Here is a 23820-nt window from a genome sequence, read left to right as displayed (position 1 = left end):
TTGTTTCTACCTGCTGATGAACATCTGTCCTGTAGGTAACATTACAGCTTGTTTCTCCCTGATGATGACATCTGTCCTGTAGGTAACATTACAGCTGTGTTCTCTACCTGATGATGAACATCTGTCCTGTAGGGTAACATTACAGCTTGTTTCTACCTGATGATGAACATCTGTCCTGTAGGGTAACATTACAGCTTGTTTCTACCTGATGATGAACATCTGTCCTGTAGGGTAACAATTACAGCTTGTTTCTCCTGATGATGAACATCTGTCCTGTAGGGTAACATTACAGCTTGTTTCTCCCTGATGATGAACATCTGTCCTGTAGGGTAACATTACAGCTTGTTTCTACCTGATGATGAACATCTGTCCTGTAGGGTAACATTACAGCTTGTTTCTCCCTGATGATGAACATCTGTCCTGTAGGGTAACATTACAGCTTGTTTCTCCCTGATGTTGAACATCTGTCCTGTAGGGTAACATTACAGCTTGTTTCTCCCTGATGTTGAACATCTGTCCTGTAGGGTAACATTACAGCTTGTTTCTTGTTTAATAGTGGACCAGTTTCAGAGATTGTTGTTCCATCAGACATGAAGTCCAGGTTGTATAACTAAGTTAATCTTTAAGAGCTTCATCACAATAAGCCAGCTCATGAGTCCAGGATGAATATCCATCGTACAGTTGAGACACTGATGAAACTAAACAGAGAAACAGGCTGACGTGATGTGAACAAAACAAGAAACACTCACCTTTGAAAAAAATTTCAATCTGTTGATGGTGTGCTGTTCCGTAGAGTTTCGGTTGTTTTTGCAAGCTAAGTCAAGTTTTACCGAACAACAAACATACCATTCTCCCTCAAGTAAAACAGAGACACACCACAGCAGACTAACTACAACTGCCTTGCCAAGCTGCTTACCCATGTATTTAAGACCTTTCCAAAATCCCGTATTTTTATAATTGCATGTGTTGATCGTCCAGAGTTGTAATACAAATAACATTGCACACGGTGCAGCCACATACCAAACACAGGGATGGCCTCCATCACCACAATTACACTGGAAATTCCTGTCAAGCACAACATTGTAGATAAAAATCACAATGACCGAGACAAAGGTGCCGACACGCGCGTATTTGATTGTTGAGTAGAACATCTCGATCTTTGCTCCAAAGCTCTAATGTTCTGGGAGCTGCTGCCTGGTTCCTCTATATATGCCGATATGAAACAGGAAACCAATGCTTTCCTCTTTCATACGAGTGAGGGGGACTTTCTCTCTGCAAAGACTACTACATATTACTACATAGTAATACTCCTATATTACTCCATATTAGTACTTGCTTACATGTACTTTGTTATTAAGCAGAACGCAGAAATAATCTGACTGATGGAGGATTTATGTTTCAGTGGAAACCAAAACTATTCTGATTACAAGAGAATTATTGGAATATTGTTTGGAAACAGAATGAAAGTGATGATTACGTATTAAACATTAAACGCTGATTTCATAATGGCAAAACAAAGAACAATTAAATGAAGACACAGAACAATAAGTTCTTAACCTCCTGGTGTCCTCGGGTCAAATTAGACCCGATATTAAAAGTTTCTACGTCACAAATCTGGGATTCTTTCATACAAATCTTCCACGGATGGATCCTTAAAACATATTTAACATATACCAAATAGCCTATAACACATAGAACATATTACATTTAACATTTAACACATATTATATAAAGCGCTGAAGGACCAGTTCACTACTTTACTGAATATTCTGTGTTTTATTTCCCCATAAAGGAAAGTTGAATAAAAATGTAAAACTAGTTGATGTGTTTTTTTAAGCCCTTAATTTGCACTGAACCTTGACTGTTATCACCTTCAGATGTTCCTCAGTGATGTTTAAATCAGGGTTTCCTGTGACCGTTGAGTAAACCCCACGTATACGCACCCACAAGCACATTCCCCTCGAGACAAAACTGTCTCTGAAAGGTTTCTGAGAAACAGAAGTAGATTTGGTCTCATGTCATTTTATCCTGTCGTACCTAGCAGCTTCCTCTCTCTCACGCTCTCCATCACTCTGTCTGTCTCTCTCTGTCTCTATGCCTCTCTCTCCTTCTGTCTCTCTCTCTCTCTCTCTGACTGGCAAGGCTGGCAGGACGATCTGACACAAGACAAGAGGAACACTGGGGTTAAATACAAGAGCTAACGAGGTAATGGGGAACAGGTGAGACATCAGGTGGATCACATTAGGGCGGGGCAGGACAATCAGACAAGCCAAAGAGAAGCTAGACAAGACAGGAAGCTGACTATCAAAATAAAGCAGAAAGTAGAACAAACAGACACAGGGGAACAAGACAAGGCCAGGAACACAGGACATGGAGAAAACAGACAAAAAAACAAGGAGGCCAAAGAAAGGGAAACATACACCCAAACAAAAACTCCAAACCACAACAGTCCCCCACCCCCCCCCAAAGACAGATCCCAGATGTCAAAAAACCCAAACAAAAACCCAAAAGAGAACAGAAAACAACCCAGAAAGGGTGGAAGACACTGGAAAAGAGGGGGCCGAGGGACGGGGAAACCAGGGGACAGAAGGACACTGGGGACAGAAGAAACCTGGGAGCACTGGGGACGAGGACACGGGGGAGCGTGGACAAAGGAGCCCGAGCAGGGAACAAGGAAGGGAACTAACGAGGGAGCGGGAAAAGGACTGAGGAGGAGGGAGCGAGAGAGGGGCTGAGGAGGAGGGAGGGACCAGAAGGAGGAGACCAAGGAGATGAAGGCGGGGACGAGAGAGAGACGACGGGGAGAAGAAACAGCAAGGAAGAGGAGGAGCCGAGAGAGGCGAGACGGGAGAGACGGGAGAGACAGGGAGACGAAGGAGGCGAGGTGACAAGACTAGAGGGGAGAGAAGACGAAGAGCGTAGACGGAAGAAGCAAGGAGCCAAATGGCGATGAGACGTGACAAGAGACCAGACAAAGCAAGAGCACTGATAGGGAGCACAAGGAAGGAGGGCACCAAGGAGTCTAAAAAGGGGCTGGAGACCGGTGGCAAGCGAGGGACCAGAGGAGAGAAGACCGAGGAGGGACAAAGGGCAAGGACACAGGGAGAGAGCGAGCGGGGCACAGAGAGAGAAAGAGGCCGAGAGCAAGACTGACAGGGGGAGAGAAAAGGCAGAACGTGGGAGATCCAGAGACGCACTTAGAAAGAGAGAGACTGAGTGAAAGAGACAGACAACAAACAGAACAAAGAGAAAGAGAGACACAGAGGACCATACAGACAGGCACAGAAAGCAAGAGAGACAGGGCTATGGAGACGAGTAATCGGGAAGGGGCGAGGATGAAGACAAGAGAGGAATGGGAGGAGAGGAACAGAGAAAGGGAGCAGCAACGCGACCGAGGGCAGGAACAGCGTGGCACGGAGAGAAGGGCGAAAACACAGAGACGTTGAGACGGACTGGAGAAAACGCAGAGGCACGGGGAGAGTCACCCACACAAACAAGCAGAAAAAGGGACAAATACCCAGTGAGCAGGACAGACACAGGGAAAGAGAGGGACACCCACACAACCAAACAGAAAAATCGAAGCGAAAAGGACAGAGCGAGAGGGACACGCCGAGAGACTGGACGAATGGAGAGGGAGGCCAAGAGACCCAGATAGTGGGACAGAAAGAGAGCAAGACAGGCGAGGGACAGAGAGAGGGATTGTGTTGGAGGGACAGAGCGACACAGACAGAGTGAGAGGAACGTGGAGAGTCAGACAGACAGACACATGGAGAGAGGAAAGCGCAGGGAGATAGGGGCAGAGAGGAAAACACGTCAAGAGACAACAAGAAGGGAGGCGGAACAAGCGCGGGGGACACACAGAGAGACTGGACGTGCAGGGTGTGGAGACAAAAAGGGAGAAAACGAGACGCAAAAAGCCAGACAGACAAAAGAGAGCGAGACAGACGGGGGACAGAAAGCAGAGAAAGGACTTGGAGTAGGGACAGAGAGAGAGACAAAGACATTGAGAGCAAGAGGCAATAGGGGAGACAAACGAGGGGACAAAGTGACAGAGGGACCGCGGAGAGAAACACACAAACAAACAAAAAGGGAGAGAGGTACAGAGACGCAGAGAATATGGGTGACTCACAAAAACAGGGAACGAAGACGGACCGAGGGAAGGGATTTAGGAGGCTCGGGGGGAAGCATGAGGGTGCCCAGGAGAGGGCACTAGGGACCCTAGAGCGGGTATGCAAAACAACCACGAGAGTGTGCACTAGGGACGCGAGGAAGCCCCCGGAGGGGGGCTCACCGAAATGCCCGCGGAGAGGCTCACGGAAGAGCTTTTAGAGTTTATTGCAGCAGTCCTAACAAACACAGGGAACAAAAGACGAGATCCGACAGAGAGGAAAAGAAGTATTTAACACGCTGCTATTTAACAAGTTCTCCCACTTAGAAATCATGGAGGGTCTGATGTCCTCGTAGGTGCATGTCCACTGTGAGAGACATGTCCACTGGGAGAGACATAATCTAAAAAAACATCCAGAAATCACGACGTATGATTTATAACTATTTATTTGTATGATACAGCTGTAAATAAGTATTTAACACCTGAGAAGATCCATGTTAATATCTGGTCCAGCAGCTTATTTGCAGCTGTATCATACCAATAAATAGTTAAAAAAATCATACATTGTGATTTCTGGATGTTTTTTTAGATTATGTCTCTCCCAGTGGACATGTCTCTCACAGTGGACATGTCTCTCACAGTGGACATGGTCCTACGAGGACATCAGACCCTCCATGATCTCTAAGTGGAGAACTTGTTAAATAGCAGGATGTTAAATACTGATTATACTCACTGTAAATGTCCTCCCTCATGCTCATACCATGGACAAGTACATGGTCAATCTCAGTAGCTCTGATTTCATCAGATTTTACTGTTATTTGTTTTCGCTGACCACCTCGACCTCTTCTCACATGAACTGGCTTACTGTAGGCTACAGGTTCCCTCACATCATCAACCACAAGTGGAATACATCTTGAGTTGTTGTGTTGAAGTGGTGACAGCTGTGCTTTACTTGTTATTGACTTTTGTCATCTGTGCTCACCATTGTTCAGCTCGGGTTTATCACAATGAAAACGTGTTGGCAAGATGTGTCTGAACAGGTGAAAAGTGCTTTAGGTTTGGCCAAAGAGTGATTGATTCCATCAGTGGGTTCAGGCAACTGAGTTTCGGGTTTTAGCAATTGAGAAAGACTGTAATGTGCACTGAACGTTGACTTGCATCACCTCCAGAAGTTCCTCAGTGATGTTTAAGTCAGGGTTTCCTGTGACCGTTGAGTGAACCCCACGTATACGCACCCACAAGCACATTCCTCTCGAGACCGTCTCTGAAAGGTTTCTGAGAAACAGAAGTAGATTTGGTCTCATGTCAATTTATCCTGTTGCACCTAGCAGCTTCCTCTCTCTCACGCTCTCCCTCCCTCCCCGTCTCCCCCCTCCTCCTCCTCTCTCTCTCTTTAACTTTCAATTGGTTGTTTCCTGTAACTGCTGTGAAATGCTGCGGGGGGGGGGGGGGGGGGGGGGGAGTTAAAAAAGTTGAATTAAAATAGTTGATGTGTTTTTAAACCCTTACAGTTGTTCTTGATTGATAAGACACATTTCTTGAAAGCTGCTCTTCTTTTCTCTAAACTGTGAACACAAAACTCAATTTTCAAGATACATTCACAAAACCTCAGACTCTTCTTGCAAAACCAAACTTCAAAACTAATCACATCAGAAACATTTCTTTAAATATTACAAATATCTCGGCCTGTCAATCAATTCAAATAGTTAATCCCTATTAATCGCATTATTGTCCATAATAATAATCACATATTTGGGAATCTCCATGGTAACTCAGGTCACATCAACAGTGCATGTAGATAACCATCTCCCTGTTGTTGTGGAGATCATTCAAAATCCCCGTACCCGTATCCACTCTGACCCAGATGCAGTTCAGCTAAGTAAGAATTTATTAACTAAATGTACAACACAAAGAGTCCAGGAGACTGGAGGAGCAAACACTTACAACATGTGGTCCCAAAAGACAAGCAGGCACAGCCATAGAGCTCAGGAAACCAGACCTGCACACGTAGAAACCAGACCGGCACACGTAGAAACCAGACCGGCACACGTAGAAACCAGACCGGCACACGTAGAAACCAGACCAGCACACGTAGAAACCAGACCGGCACACATAGAAACCAGACCAGCACACGTAGAAACCAGACCGGCACACGTAGAAACCAGACCAGCACCGACACCACGACAGAGACTACATACACCAGGGGCGTTTCTCAATCTGTGTTCTTCTATGGACCTGTGTTCTTGTGTTCTTGTATGTTCTTGTATGTTCTTGTGTTCTTGTATGTTCTTGTATGTTCTTGTGTCCTTGTGTTCTTGTGAAACGTCATGTTTGGTGGCCGAAGTACTGACCCAATACACAAGTTAGCATTTCACCAAGAACAGTTAAATCCCCGGATGTGATCTCGACACGCCCATTTTACCGAGGATACATCGGATGGTAACTTGTGTGAACTTGGCCGGGCAGGTATCCCAGCATTCAAGTCGGGTGTAAAGCGCTTATGGTTTCCAGTACACATATTTTCACAATTTACGTCTATTATTAAATCAATAAATTCATTTTTAAGATGTTTTAAGGTGAGAAATCAGCTGTGTAGATTTTGAATATAGGCAGTTCAACGGCAATTGATGGTGAATTAAAAAAGCCTTCCGAGTTTGAAGCTCCGCCCACGGGGGGCATCGCAAGCTCGCCAGCCGGGAATGACTCTCGTGAGCCGGTCAGTCAGTTCACAGACCACTCCGGCCCACATCTAGACAGACCACTCCGGCCCACATCTAGACAGACCACTCCGCCCCACATCTAGACAGACCACTCAGGCCTACATCTAGACAGACCACTCCGGCCCACATCTAGACAGACCACTCAGGCCTACATCTAGACAGACCACTCAGGCCCACATCTAGACAGACCACTCCAGCCCACACTAGACAGACCACTCCGGCCCACATCTAGACAGACCGCTCCGCCCCATCTAGACAGACCGCTCCGGCCCACATCTAGACAGACCGCTCCGGCCCACATCTAGACAGACCGCTCCGGCCCACATCTAGACAGACCGCTCCGGCCCACATCTAGACAGACCGCTCCGGCCCACATCTAGACAGATCTAGACAGACCGCTCCGCCCACATCTAGACACCGCTCCGGCCCACATCTAGACAGACCGCTCCGGCCCACATCTAGACAGACCGCTCCGGCCCACATCTAGACAGACGCTCCGGCCCACATCTAGACAGACCGCTCCGGCCCACATCTAGACAGACCGCTCCGGCCCACATTTAGACAGACCACTCTGGCCCACATCTAGACAGACCACTCTGGCCCACATCTAGACAGACCACTCCGCCCACATCTAGACAGACAACTCAGGCCCACATCTAGACAGACCACTCAGGCCCACATCTAGACAGACCACTCAGGCCCACATCTAGACAGACCACTCCGGCCCACATCTAGACAGACCACTCCGGCCCACATCTAGACAGACCACTCCAGCCCACATCTAGACAGACCACTCCGGCCCAAATCTAGACAGACCGCTCCGGCCCACATCTAGACAGACCACTCTGGCCTACATCTAGACAGACCACTCCGGCCTACATCTAGACAGACCACTCCGGCCCACATCTAGACAGACTACTCTGGCCCCACATCTAGACAGACCACTCTGGCCCACATCTAGACAGACCACTCCGGCCTACATCTAACAGACCACTCCAGCCCACATCTAGACAGACTACTCTGGCCCACACATCTAGACAGACCACTCCGGCCCACATCTAGACAGACCGCTCCGGCCCACATCTAGACAGACCGCTCCGGCCCACATCTAGACAGACCACTCCGGCCCACATCTAGACAGACCGCTCCGGCCCACATCTAGACAGACCGCTCCGGCCCACATCTAGACAGACCGCTCCGGCCCACATCTAGACAGACCGCTCCGGCCCACATCTAGACAGACCACTCCGGCCCACATCTAGACAGACGCTCCCCTACATCTAGACAGACCACCCGGCCCACATCTAGACAGACCGCTCCGGCCCACATCTAGACAGACTACTCTGGCCTACATCTAGACAGACCACTCCGCCTACATCTAGACAGACCGCTCCGGCCCACATCTAGACAGACTACTCTGGCCCAACATCTAGACAGACCACTCTGGCCCACATCTAGACAGACCACTCCGGCCTACATCTAGACAGACCACTCAGCCCACATCTAGACAGACTACTCTGGCCCCACATCTAGACAGACCACTCCGGCCCACATCTAGACAGACCGCTCCGGCCCACATCTAGACAGACCGCTCCCGGCCCACATCTAGACAGACCGCTCCGGCCCATCTAGACAGACCGCTCCGGCCCCATCTAGACAGACCGCTCCGGCCACATCTAGACAGACCGCTCCGGCCCACATCTAGACAGACCGCTCCGGCCCACATCTAGACAGACCACTCCGGCCCACATCTAGACAGACCGCTCCGGCCCACATCTAGACAGACCGCTCCGGCCCCATCTAGACAGACCACTCCGGCCTACATCTAGACAGACCGCTCCGGCCCACATCTAGACAGACCGCTCCGGCCCATCTAGACAGACCGCTCCGCCCACATCTAGACAGACCGCTCCGGCCCATCTAGACAGACCGCTCGGCCCACATCTAGACAGACCGCTCCGGCCACATCTAGACAGACCACTCCGGCCCACATCTAGACAGACCGCTCCGGCCTACTCTAGACAGACCACTCAGGCCTACATCTAGACAGACCACTCCGGCCCACATCTAGACAGACCACTCTGGCCCACATCTAGACAGACCACTGCAGCAACAACAATAGAAGAGGAAAACCAGGTCCACAATTGTAAGATATTTAAAACAATTTTTACAACTGTTGTTATAAATAGGAGATATATATATATATATATATATATGAGTATATATATAAATATAGGTGACCAGATTTCTCAGACAAATCCGGGGACATTTTCAGCTCAGAAGCATATTTACCTCCAAAACAAGTAATGTTTTTATTTTTGTAAAACTTAAAACGGGAACACTTGACCTAGAGCTGTTCTCATTAGGGGCTGAGCCCCCCCCAAGGTCTGATCCTAGACCCCCCCCTGCTGCTACTACCTACTCCACTACACCTCAGAGGGGAATGTTTCAAGATAAAAAGTCCTAATATTTCAAGATAGAAAGTCTCAATATTCCATAATGTTGTAATGTTTCCTGAACTACATTTATCTGACAGCTTTTGCTTTATTGCTCAAGGCTTGTTTCTGCAACAGCTCATTGAGAATCAGATACAATAAAAACTACTGAGGACATATTTTGCTTTGACATTGATATTAAACGAGATCTCTGCAGTCGGCATAAACTAGCTACGGTGTAAGTTAACAGGATAATTGTCCAGCTTGTATTTACGTTCATTAAAGTGCTCGTTTAGCTGCTAACAGACTCAGATTAATATTCTAAGTGTCTGACAACATTATGGGAAGGATTTCTAAGGAGGTCGACCTTTCTGTGGGGGGGGTGCAGGATGTGTGACTATCAGCTACGTTTTGTCAGTATTTTATTTCTTTCATTCCAATTTCGGGTCCGTCAGTTACAGTGAAAACCGGGGACAGATCCAGCCGGGGACAGGTCAACAAAATATATATTTTTATATCCTCCTCCTCCTCATGGCTCTCTTCACTCGCAGGCTCTTCTGCTTCTCGGTAACGTATACCGACAGCAGTGACTAACTTTACCCACTCCATCTATAATTTTTTACCTATTTTAACGTTTCTTTTCTGCTTTCAATTAAAAGTGAATCCCAAACAATGTTACGAGGATTTTTTCCCGCCGTTGTGTCGGTATTTATACAGTTATTGGCCCGTGATACTTAATAGCACTTTAAATGAAAACGTAACAAAACACCAAGGCGGTGTGAAGGGTGACCGTCCATGCTTTATTATGAATAAACACATCAGAGCTAACTATAAAGTGGCAAGCGCCCTCTTTGCTGGGGGTGTTGCGCAATAACAGGGAGAACGCTTCGTCTCAAAACCGTCAACAGCGTTTTGTGCTTCAGACCTTCAAGTCCAGTCTTCCAGGTCCAGCCTGCAAGTACGGTCTCCCCAAGAACACAAGTCCGTTCTTTGCTTACTTGGTATTGAGAAACACCTAAGGACTGACAAGGGACAGGTGACCCAACAGGTGCAACACATCAGGGCGGGGCAGAACAATCAGAAAAGGCGGGAAACCACCAAAGACAGGACGACATGTGACCAGCGATGGATGCAAACAGTGGATTTCAAAATAAAACAGGAAGTTCATGAAAACAAACAGAAAACATGACAAGCGTAGAGTCTTCTCATCGGGTCTTCAGCTGCTCTAAATGGAAGTATTAAAGCAAGGTTTCACTCTTTTGCATGCAACAACAGCTGATAGCAAAGGGAGAAACAGGTTTAAAGCAGGGTTATGCCTCTGTGATTGGCCCTTGTAATTTGTGTGTGATTCTGATTGGTTGAGCAGGAAGGTGAACGACAGCTGACTGGAGTCAGGTAGAGAGCATTGGTTAAGAAGGAGGTCTTCCTGAGAGGATTTACACTGAGATACATAACAAAAGCCAAAGAAATGATAAACATTATGATTCCAGGTTAAAGCTCAGTGCATCAACAGTATATTGTGTTCTGCAGGTGTGTGACCCTCGTAGAAGACCCGTCTTCACAGCCTCGGGTCTGGTGAATCTGGATTCTCCTCCGCCCCCTGTTGGAAGAAAAATCAATTTCAAGTGGAAATGAATGGTTTTCATGTGAATACAGAATAAGAAAATATACAGAGCTATAATATATATATATATATATATATATATATATATATATATATATATATATATATTATTACCTCTTCTCTTGTTTGATCTTCTCTTGGTTCTTCTTTCAGGTGCGCTTTGCTCTGTCCCTCTTTCCTCAGTTCCTCTTGCCTCCGTGGTTCAGGAGGAACGCCGTGGTCCTGCAGAGAGTTCCATAGAGTGAGTTTGGAACACATGAAGTTGTTGTCACATAATCCTGATTTATGATATCTAACAAAGACCTGTATGAAAAGGGCCAAAATATAGAAAGGAATGAAAGTGGAGTATTTGACGTGTGTGTAAGAGCTACTGAAGTGGAGATTTCTGGCTAAGAATCTTGAAACAAGACCTTCAAAGATCTGGATTGTAGACGTGAAGACATCCCAGGGGGGACCGGGTCAACACCAACACATATCACCATGAAACCTTCCAGACTAATAACTTCTTACATACACTCATTAAGACAATCATGTTTGGTATTACAAGTTTCCTTAAATGTCATGTCAACGAGACATTACCTAATGCTAACTGTTGGAGAATTTACACAAGTACACAATGTAGTAAAATGAATGTTTCAGAAAGAAAAGATGTCAGGGGGGGTGCGGTGAGGACCCAAACGCAGAGAGGAGGAGGCAGGAGCAGGTACACAAGGGCTTTATAGTCAGAAACACAGGGTCAGCCACAAGGGAAAAAACAATCCAGAAACCAAGGATACAGGCAAACATCCAAAAGGTCCAAAAACATCGAATCACAGGGGCCAGGGGAACAGGAGCAAAGACAGGCAGGACAAAAAAGCTCACCGGGAGACAGGACGCGAGAACAGGAATATTTGGGCGGACAATGTCCAAACAGGCGGACGGATCAGAATGATACGACAAGAGACAAAGGGAACACAGGGGTTAAATACAAGAGGTAACGAGGTGACAGGGAACAGGTGAGACGTCAGGTGAACCACATTAGGGCGGGGCGGGACAATCAGACAGAGAAAAGTAAAGCTTGGCAAGACGAGACAGGGGAGGAAACCAGACTATCAAAATAAAACAGGAAGTAGAACAAACAGACACAAGGGAACACAAGACAGGATCAAACTAAGACAAAAACACAAGGAGGCCAAAGAAAGGGAAAAATAAACCAAAACAAAAACGTCAAACCACAACAAAAGACACAAACTGAATGAAAAAAGTTGAATTTCTATTTTGGATTCTTTACCTGGTTCTGGGTTTCTCGGGCAGACTCAGACGCTCTAATCAGCTCGTAGTCCACATGAAAACAGTCTTCCCATCGTTGATTACGGATTCTCTCCTCGATTTCTCTTGTCAACTTTTCATTTGCAGATTCCCTCATAACATCTTCCAGCACGACTTCTTCCTCCTCCAATATCAATTTGTGAAACATAAACTGTCTGTTCCAGGAAAAGTTTTCGCAGCATTTCATCCATGCGTCTAATGGAGGAAAGGATCCCACAACCACGATACCAAAGAGTAACCAGCCACCTATGGCCTGAAAAGGAAGAACAGCTAGTTAGAGCAGCAGTACTGAGTTCTGTTCCTGGTGTGGTAGAACTCAGGCTGATCGAGTGGAAACACTCACCCTGGACTGGTTCTTCAGTTCAGCAATCATTACGCGTTCCTGGTCCGTGAGCTTTGCCGGGGCTTTGCAGGCTAACGGGGCCTGTTGTTCAGACCCGTCATTACAACAGCAAACGAACCAGTCTCCATCCAGGAGCACAAAAACAAGCCACAGCGCACCAACCAAGCCTGCTTTTATCATGTGATGGATGAAAGTAAAGACAAACCTGCAGCAGAGACCTGAACAATCACATCCAAACAAACGTGAGGAGCAGTATCTATTGACTCTCTGAAATGTCCGGTCCGTCCACAGTTTTAAGAGAATGATTATACAACCCGGCAGAAACAGGTACAAATAGCAGTCATAGGTTTGTGATCTGCAGGTGCACGCAAAGTCCTTCCCCAGCAGAACAGTGTAGGTAAACATCAGAACTATGGCACCATAGGTGCTCAGGTTCCCCGAAGCCAGTTTAGATAGTACGCTCTCCATGTTCTCCTCCGGCTGATGGGCCGTTGGCATCAGTAGATCAGCAGCTTATACCAACATGAAACCATGCAGTTCCTGTTTTTTTCAAGGTGGTGTGGGGGGGGGGGGGGGGGGGGGTTGAAAGAAATCTGTTGGGTATGGTGGATTTAAACAAGTGCGTCATCCACATGTGAAACTGCCAGTCTTATAAAGTCTTTTTGTTTTCTGTTCTGTAACTATCGACCACAAAGGAACACAACTGTCTGTTTCTCAGTATGAAGACAGGATGTTTATTACATTGTGGCATCCGTCGAGTGAAGATGATGGCGTCTACAGAAGAGTCCGTCATGAGGACTAATACAATATTTAAAATTGTTTTAGTTATTATTTTAATGACCTCTTTTACTTTATAACATTTTCCAAATAGGTCCCTGGTTCCTTTCGGCTAACTGGATGAGACGGTCTCTATCATCAGAGGGTAATAAATGGTTTTCAAGCTGATTCACATCCATCAGGTTTCTATCTAGAGGTATATATACAGTGGAGTGAAAAAGTGTTTGTCCCCTTCTTCATTTCCTGTTCCTTTGCATGTTTGTCACACTTAAGTGTTTCGGAACATCAAACCAATTTAAACATTAGTCAAGGACAACACAAGTAAACACAAAATGCAATTTGTAAATGAAGGTGTTTATTATTAAAGGTGAAAAAACATCCAAACCATCATGGCCCTGTGTGAAAAAGTGATTGCCCCCCTTGTTAAAACATACTATAACTGTGGTTGTCCACACCTGAGTTCAGTTTCTCTAGCCACACCCAGGCCTGATTATTGCCACACCTGTTCACAATCAAGGCATCACTTAAATAGGAGCTGCTTGACACAGTAAGGTCCACCAGAAGATCCTTAAAAGCTACACATCATGCCGAGACCCAAAGAAATTCAGGAACAATTGAGAAAGAAAGTAATTGAGATCTATCAGTCTGGAAAGGGTTATAAAGCCATTTCCAAAGCTTTGGGAATCCAGCGAACCACAGTGAGAGCCATTATCCACAAATGGCAAAGACATGGAACAGTGGTGAACCTTCCCAGGAGTGGCCGGCCGCCCAAAATTACCCCAAGAGCGCAGCGACGACTCATCCAAGAGTCCCAAAAGACCCCACAACAACGTCCAAAGAAATGCAGGCCTCACTTGCCTCAGTTAAGGTCAGCGTTCATGCCTCCACCATCAGGAAAAGACTGGGCAAAATGGCCTGCATGGCAGAGTTCCAAGGAGAAAACCACTGCTGAGCAAAAAGAACATCAAAGCTCGTCTCAATTTCTCCACAACACATCTTGATGATCCCCAAGACTTTTGGGACAAACATTCTGTGGACCGATGAGACAAAAGTGGAACTCTTTGGAAGGTGTGTGTCCAATTATATCTGGCGTAGAAGGAACACTGCATTTCATAAAAAGAACATTATACCAACAGTAAAATATGGTGGTGGTAGTGTGATGGTCTGGGCTGTTTTGCTGCTTCAGGACCTGGAAGACTTGCCTTGATAAGAGGAACTATGAATTTGCTGTCTACCAAGAGATCCTGAAGGAGAATGTCCGACCATCTGTTCGTGTACTCAAGCTGAAACGAAACTTGGGTCTCTGCAGCAGGACAATGATCCTAAACACACCAACAAGTCCACCACCGAATGGCTGAAGAAAAACAAAATGAAGACTTTGAGTGGCCTAGCCAAAGTCCTGACCTGAATCCTATTGAGATGTTGTGGTATGACCTTAAAAAGGACGTTCATGCTCGAAAACCCTCTAATGTAACTGAATTAGGACAATTCTGCAAAGATGAGTGGACCAAACTTCCTCCAGGACGCTGTAAAAGCCTCATTGCACGTTATCAAACGCTTGGTTGCAGTTGTTGCTGCTAAGGGGGGCCCAACCAGTTATTAGGTTTAGGGGGCAACCACTTTTTCACACAGGGCCATGATGGTTTGGATTTTTTTCACCTTTAATAATAAACACCTTCATTTACAAATTGCATTTTGTGTTTACTTGTGTTGTCCTTGACTATTGTTTAAATTGGTTTGATGTTCCGAAACACTTAAGTGTGACAAACATGCAAAGGAACAGGAAATGAGGAAGGGGGCAAACACTTTTTCACACCTGTGTGTGTGTGTGTGTGTGTGTGTGTGTGTGTGCGCATACTGTCTGTGTGTGTATACTGTGTGTGTGTGTGTGTATATTTCAGGCCTGTGTGCAGTGATTACTAACAAAAACAGTGTAAATTGTAATTTTCCAATCAATAATATATATATATATATATATATATATATATATATAATATAAAGAAATCATTATTATTAGTAAAAAGGCCTCAGGGCATTTTACGGTCCAGTACTACCAAATGATCTCCTGAACCAAACATGGTTCCCCAGAATATGTGATGTCTACCCCGGGGACGGACGGGGACAGAAATACCGACCTGATTTGATTTCAGATGGGGACATTATTTGCTTTATAATCACAAAGAACAAAAACCAGAATCACGTGAGAATTTGTCAGAATATGAAGGACACTTACAAGCTTTCATAAGGAAATAATACTTTCTTTATTTATTTTATTTTGTCTTACTGAAACCTGGCTGGGTGATGGAGAATATGTTAGTCTAAATGAATCCACCCCCCCCAGTCATATTAATACTCACATTCCTCGAGGCACTGGCCGAGGAGGTGGAGTTGCAGCCATCTTTGATTCTAGTCTACTAATTAGCTCTAAACCTAAACTGAATTATAACTCATTAGAAAGTCTTGTTCTTAGTCTTTCACACCGAGTTGGAAATCAATGCAACCAGTTCTATTTGTTATAGTGTACCGAGCACCTGGTCCAGACTCTGAACCAGTTCTATTTGTTATAGTGTACCGAGCACCTGGTCCAGACTCTGAACCAGTTCTATTGGTTATAGTGTACCGAGCACCTGGTCCATACTCTGAACCAGTTCTATTTGTTCTAGTGTACCGAGCACCTGGTCCAGACTCTGAACCGTTCTATTGTTATAGTGTACCGAGCACCTGGTCCAGACTCTGAACCAGTCTATTTGTTATAGTGTACCGAGCACCGAGCACCTGTGTCCAGACTCTGAACCAGTTCTATTTGTTATAGTGTACCGAGCACCTGGTCCAGACTCTGAACCAGTTCTATTTGTTATAGTGTACCGAGCACCTGATCCAGACTCTGATTTTTATCCGAATTTGCAGAGTTTCTATCGAACTTAGTGCTAAAAACGGACAAAGTTCTTATTGTAGGGGATTTAATATTCATGTGGACGATGAGAATGATAGCCTTAGCACTGCGTTTATCTCTCTATTAGATTCTATGGCTTCTCTCAAAGTGTACATAAACCGACTCACCGTTTTAACCACACCCTCGATCTTGTTCTGGTATATGGTGTTGAAATTGAACATTTAATAGTGTTCCCACAGAATCCCTTTCTATCTGACCACTGTTTGATAACTTTTGAGTTTATACTGCTGAACTACACGCCGTTAGGCAAAACCTCCTATACAAGATGTCTATCTGATAGTGCTGTAGCTAAATTTAAGGATGCGATTCCGTTAGCATTTAATTCATTACCAAGTCCCAAAGTAACGGAGGACTCCTATGCTATTAGTCCCTCCCAAATCCATCATTTTGTTGATAGTGCAGCAGGCTCGCTACGAATGACTCTAGACTCTGTTGCCCCTCTAAAAAAGAAGATAATAAAACAAAGAAGGTTAGCTCCATGGTATAACACTGAAACTCGCAAATTAAAGCAAATATCGCGGAAACTTGAGAAGATCTGGCGCTCCACCAAACTGGGAAATTCTCGTTTAACCTGGCAAGATAGTCTTAAAACGTCTAGGAAGGCCCTCCGTAATGCCAGAGCAGCGTACTACTCGTCATTGATAGAGGAAAATAGGAACAACCCCAGGTTTCTTTTCAGTACTGTAGCCAGGCTAACAGAAGGTCACACCTCTACTGAGCCAAGTATTCCCAGAGCTCTTAGTAGTAACGACTTTATGAGGTTCTTCAATGATAAAATTATAACTATTAGAAGCAAAATTCACCAAGACCTGCCTTTAACTGGCTTATCTCTAAACTCAGGAACCTTAGAAACAGCTGTAAAACCAGATACATGTTTAGACTGCTTTGCTTCACTTGATCTTTATCAATTTAATTCAATTGTTTCTTCATCTAAACCATCAACCTGCCTCTTAGACCCCATCCCGACTAGGCTTCATCTAAACCATCAACCTGCCTCTTAGACCCTATCCCGACTAGGCTTCATCTAAACCATCAACCTGCCTCTTAGACCCCATCCCGACTAGGCTTCATCTAAACCATCAACCTGCCTCTTAGACTCCATCCCGACTAGGCTTCATCTAAACCATCAACCTGCCTCTTAGACCCCATCCCGACTAGGCTTCATCTAAACCATCAACCTGCCTCTTAGACCCCATCCCGACTAGGCTTCATCTAAACCATCAACCTGCCTCTTAGACCCCATCCCGACTAGGCTTCATCTAAACATCAACCTGCCTCTTAGACCCCATCCCGACTAGGCTTCATCTAACCATCAACCTGCCTCTTAGACCCCATCCCAACTATGCTTCATCTAAACCATCAACCTGCCTCTTAGACCCCATCCCGACTAGGCTTCATCTAAACCATCAACCTGCCTCTTAGACCCATACCGACTAGGCTCATCTAAACATCAACCTGCCTCTTAGACCCCATCCCGACTAGGCTTCATCTAAACCATCTACCTGCTCTTAGACCCCATCCCGACTAGGCTTAATCTAAACCATCAACCTGCCTCTTAGACCCCATCCCGACTAGACTTCATCTAAACCATCAACCTGCTCTTAGACCCCATCCCGACTAGGCTTCATCTAAACCATCAACCTGCCTCTTAGACCCCATCCCGACTAGGCTACTTAAAGAAGTTTTACCATTAGTCAATACTTCTTTACTAGATATAACCAATTTGTCTTTATTAACAGGCTATGTACCACAGTACTTTAAAGTAGCTGTAATTAAACCTCTTCTGAAAAAGCCCAACCTTGATCCAGATGTTTTAGCCAACTATAGACCTATATCCAACCTTGATCCAGATGTTTTAGCCAACTATAGACCTATATCCAACCTTCCATTTCTCTCTAAGATTCTTGAGAAAGCAGTCGCCAAACAGCTGTGCAACTTTCTGCATAGCAACAGCTTATTTGAGGATTTTCAGTCAGGATTTAGAGTTCATCATAGCACAGAGACAGCACTTGTGAAAATTACTAATGACCTCCTAATTGCTTCAGACGAAGGACTTATCTCTGTACTTGTGTTATTAGATCTTAGCGCTGCATTTGATACCATTGACCATTATATCTTATTACAGAGATTGGAACATTTAATTGGCATTAAAAGGGACTGCTCTAAGCTGGTTTAAGTCTATTATCAGATCCATCTCAGTTTTGTTCATGTTAACGATGAATCCTCTGTGCACGCCAAGGTTAGTCATGGAGTCCCACAAGGATCTGTGCTCGGTCCAATCCTGTTCACTTTATATATGCTTCCTTTAGGCATTATTATAGGAACACTCCATAAACTTTCATTGTTATGCAGATGATACTCAATTATATCTATCAATCAAGCCGGATGAAACTAATCAGTTAGCTAAACTTCAATTGCCTTCAGGATATTAAAACCTGGATGACCTGTAATTTCTAATGTTAACTCAGATAAAACTGAGTTATTGCTCTCGGACCCAAGCACCTCCGTGACGCATATCCAAAGATATAGTACTCTGGATGGCACCACCCTGGCCTCCAGCCTCACCCTGGTCTCCAGCATCACCCTGGCCTCCAGCCCACCCTGCCTCCAGCACCACCCTGGCCTCCAGCACCACCCTGGCCTCCAGCACCACTGTGAGGAATCTTGGAGTTATCTTTGATCAGGACATGTCCTTTAATTCCCACTTAAAGCAAAGTTCAGGATCGCCTTTTTCACCTACGTAATATTGTAAAAATCAGGAATATCCTGTCTAAAAATGATGCAGAACAACTAGTCCATGCATTGTTACTTCTAGCTGGATTACTGCAATTCTTTGTTATCAGGCTGCTCGAAAAAAATCATAAAGACTCTACAGCTGATCCAGAATGCTGCAGCACGTGTTCTGACAGGAACCAGAAAGAGACCACATTTCTCCTGTTTTAGCTTCTCTGCATTGGCTTCCTGTAAATTTTAGAATAGAATTTAAAATCCTTCTTCTCACCTACAAAGCTCTTCATGGTCAGGCTCCATCTTATCTTAAAGAGCTTATAGTACCCTACAACTGGGGAGAGAACTACGCTCCCAGAATGCAGGGTTACTGGTGGTTCCTAGAGTCTCTAAAAGTAGAACGGGAGCCAGAGCGTTCAGCTATCAGGCTCCTCTCCTGTGGAACCAGGTTCCAGTCTGGGTCCGGGACCAGGCAGCTATCGGCCTCTCCTGTGGAGCAGTCTGGTCCTGACCAGAGCGTTCAGCTCAGGCTCCTCTCCTGTGAACCAGGTTCCAGTCTGGGTCCGGGAGGCAGAAACCCGTCTCCACATTTAAGAGTAGGCTTAAGACTTTCCTTTTTGATAAAGCTTATAGTTAGGGCATAGAATCGAATATGTTAGGGAGTAGTAGTTAGTCGCATAGTTTTCAGATTTATCTAACATATATCAAGAAATAATATAACTAAAGGAGACTTGGCATACAGCCCGATCCGGTTGGGGAGAGTTCTAGCCCGGCCGGGCTGGAGCTCTCTTTACCTCGTCTCTCTTGGTTTTGCTGTAATAGTTTTAGACAGCTGGGGATTATTTTGATACCTGAGCTCCTCTCTCCTCTATCTTTCCATCTTTTCATTTATGTGCATCCATGTCCCAGAAATGCTTGTTACTAACCTAGCTACTAACCTAGTTACTAACTAGTTACTACCTAGTTACTACCTAGTTACTAACTAGTTACTAACCTGTACTAATCTAGCTCTGGGGAGTCATTCCCCGGAGTCCTTATGTCTTTTTCCCCAGCATTTCCCTTGGATCAGAGAGGCTCCAAAATCAGGGTAGCAGCTGTCGCCATGGTCCCGCTACACGTTCTGCAGTGCCCTGCTACGCCATGCTACGTCCTGCTACGTCCTGCTACGTCCTGCTACGTCCTGCTACGTCCTGCTACGTCCTGCTACGATCTGCTACGTCCTGCTACGTCCTGCTACGCCATGCTACGTCCTGCTACGTCCTGCTACGTCCTGCTACGATCTGCTACGTCCTGCTACGTCCTGCTACGTCCTGCTACGTCCTGCTACGTCCTGTAACGTCCTGCTACGTCCTGCTACGTCCTGCTACGTCCTGCTACGTCCTGCTACGTCCTGCTACGATCTGCTACGTCCTGCTGTGTCCTGCTACGTCCTGCAACGTCCTGCTACGTCCTGCTACGTCCTGCTACGTCCTGCTACGTCCTGCTGTGCCTTGTAATGCCGCACAGCGTCCTGCTATGCCATGAACTACTACAAAGAACTGCTACAAACTACTAATTTTTTCTATTTTTGTTATTGCCACTCTTCATTAACCCCAACCGGCCCGTCAGACACCGCCTACCAAGAGCCTGGGTCTGAGCCTGGGTCTGGGTCTGGGCCTGGGTCTGGGCCTGACCGAGGTTTCTGCCTAAAAGGAGGTTTTTCCTCTCCACTGTGGCCCTGTTGCTGCTCTGGAGGAAACTACTAGACCTGTTGGGTCCTTGTAAATTCTGGAGTGTGGTCTAGACCTGGTCTATCTGTAAAGTGTCTTGAGATAACTCTTGTTATGAATTGATACTATAAATAAAATTGAATTGAATTGAATTGAATTTGTATTCATTCATTCACATATTTTATTTTACTTATTCTCTTGTGTGACTTCTTGCCTAATGCTGTATAACATTTACATTGTTTTTATGATTCTTCCTCTGCCATTTTATTTGTGTGATTAAGCAATGGGTAACTTTGTTTTGAAATGTGCTATACGAATAAAGTTTATTATTTCCTGAATCTACAACTCAATTTAAAAAAATAAAACCAACATCAACAAACGTTATTCAGCAATTTGTCAAAAGGACAAGGACAACATGAGGGTCAAACATACTTCAGCTTTCTCGAACAATATTGTCAGGATTCGTCAGAAACAGGAACCCAGAAGCAGACCAGGTATATGATTTATATATGAATAACAAGCTGAGTACTTATCAGAATGGAAACGTAGCAACGGGTCCGTCCAGCAGGCAGACGGTGGGTGGAGCAGGAGGTTGGAGGAGGAGATCCGGGAACGTAGATAGCCGAGCAGGAAGGAGTTCCACTCCAGATGATGCTGCCGACGGAGAAACAGGAAGCAGATGAGAGGCAGGAGAACCCAGGAACACACTTCCAACAACAACATGAGACGAGAGCTCAACGTACGGGAACGGATGTCAAGTCTGATGTGGAACAGAGGTGGAGATCAGGACCAGGTGTAGATGTCAAGTGGTGGCTTATGTGGAGAAAGGTGGAGATCAGGACCAGGTGTAGATGTCAGGTGGTGGCTTGTGTGGAGCAGAGGTGGTGATCAGGACCAGGTGTGCAGATGACAGCAGGTGTGTGTGTGGAGAATCAGCTGTGATGCGTTCTCTGCTCTGACGGGCTTCAGAGAGGACCTGAGGACCACATGATCACCTCGCATCCTCCAGTCCTTCAGTGGCGGGAAATGTAACGTCTGTGGCGATTTAAATGGGAGCAGCTTGTATTTATTAATTAATTAAAGTCGGTCCATTTCGTGGCAGCTGTAAACTTCGACATCAGCAAACGTCTTCCTCTGCTGGTTTTCTGTCTCCTGCAGGTTGGGTTCGGGGGGGTTCTCTGGACCAAGTCACGAGTCGTCCAGAGAGGAGACCTAAGGCAGATGTTTGGTCTTTAATACAGGGACAGTGCATAATAATGGACATTTCTGTCAATACGCCAGAGTCTATTGCTAAAAGGCAGATCGTAACAAATAACTCTAAAAAGGTAAAAGGGGGAGGGGGGGGGGGTCATGTTGTGTACATGTGAGTTTAAAAAGTGAATAAAAATCGTTTTTTTAAGCCCTTAATTTGACGGTTTAGCAGTTTGTTGACCTGCATCCAGTCACATTCACATTCTTCTAACTAACTTTTGATTGGTTGTTTCCTGTAACTGTTGTGAAACGCTGAGTAGTTGTAGGGGGGTGTGAAGTTTCTGGATTCAGGTCTGCTGTTTGTGGTTTTGCCCATGATCACGTATCAAACTTCCCCTCAAGAGACAAGACGGTCTCTGAAAGCTTAATGTGAAACAGGAAGTAGATGTTGTCCTCCTGTCAGTAATCCTGAGGCAGTGAGCGACTCGCAGCAGATTCTCACTTTGCAGCAAAGATGAAGTATAATTTCAAACAAGTCGCCTTATTTCTCACGATCTTTGTGATTTTAATGATCATTGTTGTGATAATGATGTTGCGTCACGAGTGCGATCCCTCCACGAAGCGCCGAGACTGCGCCGTGCACATGGCGCTTCCATTTTTTATCATCTTCGTTCTCCAACTCTGGGCGGACAACACCTTGAGGTATGCGTTTGCCAGGGTGGAGAGTTGTCGTTACGTTGTGTACCACGTGGTGAAAGCAGGGCTGGTGGGTCTGCTGTGGGTCGCCGTGGTGCTGATCGAAGGACAATGGTCCATGTGCTGCACCTGCTCTCGCCAAGATCACGCCTGCCTGGGAGAAAGGACACAGTCCAGGGTGAGCTGTCTCCTTACTTGTATTTTTCTGCGTGTGTGTCTGTGTGTGTGTTTGTGTTTGTCTGTGTGTGTGTGTGTGTGTGTCTGTGTGTGTGTGTGGCCTATGTGTATGTGTGTGTGTGTGTGTGTGTGTGTGTGTGGATGTGAGTTGTGTGTGTGGATGTGAGTGTGTGTGTGAGTGTGTGTGTGTGGATGTGAGTGTGTGTGTGTGGATGTGAGTGTGTGTGTGTGTGTGTGTGTGTGTGTGTGTGTGTCTGTTGATGTGAGCGTGAGTGTGTGTGTGTGTGTGTGTGTGTGTGTGGTTGTGTGTGTGTGTGTGTAGTGTGTGTGTGAGTGAGTGTGTGTGTGTCCTTTCCAGTGCAGCTGTTCTAATAAAGTTTTCCCCTTTGATTAAAGCGGCGTCTGCGTTGTCTCTTCAGATCATTGGCCTATCGCTGCTCTTCGCCATTGTTGTCGTGGCTGCGCTGATGTCATCAGTCGGATTTAAGGCATGCTGCAGGGGGGGGGGGGTCCCCAGCACCAACCGTCTGTTTGAGAAAGTGAGGCTGGACGAGGAGGACCAGCTGCTGAGACGCATCGCCGAGGACAAGCTGAAGAAACATCTGGAACGGAGGTGGGACGAGGACGCCGCCGGAGGACAGGTCGCCCTGCAGGAGCAGCCCTGAACCAGCAGGGTCCAGGACCAGCAGGGTCCAGGTCCAGAACCAGCAGGGTCCAGGACCAGGACCAGCAGGGTCCAGGACCAGGACCAGCAGGATCCAGGTCCAGAACCCTCTTTTTAATCTGGATCATAGCATCTTCATCAGTCCCGTGTCTTAACGTATGAGGGACGGCTGCTGATGTATAATAAATATATGACATATTGTAAGATATGTATAATGGAGGTTGATGTTCTCCAGAGGATGAACCCCACTGAGTTTAACGTTTGTTATTTCTCCAATCAGATCGTTGAATCCAGATCCAGGAGGCGGGTCCACGGCGGTCACCATGGAGATGATGATGTCACATTTTCTTAATGTTAAATTGAGCTTTTATCTGCTTCATCGTTATGC

The 23820-nt window shown here is 45.9% G+C and overlaps 1 long non-coding RNA gene across 1 annotated transcript; it reads left to right on the top strand.

The window, feature by feature from the left end:
* Window positions 1-476: 476 nt before the first annotated feature.
* LOC116677323 (uncharacterized) lies at window positions 477-22772 on the top strand. The gene is made up of 3 exons (XR_004328966.1): window positions 477-595; window positions 3969-3976; window positions 22757-22772. It is a non-coding gene; the product is annotated as an uncharacterized LOC116677323 (long non-coding RNA).
* Window positions 22773-23820: the final 1048 nt, after the last annotated feature.

This window comes from Etheostoma spectabile, unplaced genomic scaffold (assembly GCF_008692095.1).
Source record: "Etheostoma spectabile isolate EspeVRDwgs_2016 unplaced genomic scaffold, UIUC_Espe_1.0 scaffold00004876, whole genome shotgun sequence".
NCBI lineage: Eukaryota > Metazoa > Chordata > Actinopteri > Perciformes > Percidae > Etheostoma > Etheostoma spectabile.
This window is presented reverse-complemented; position numbering and strand designations above follow the sequence as displayed.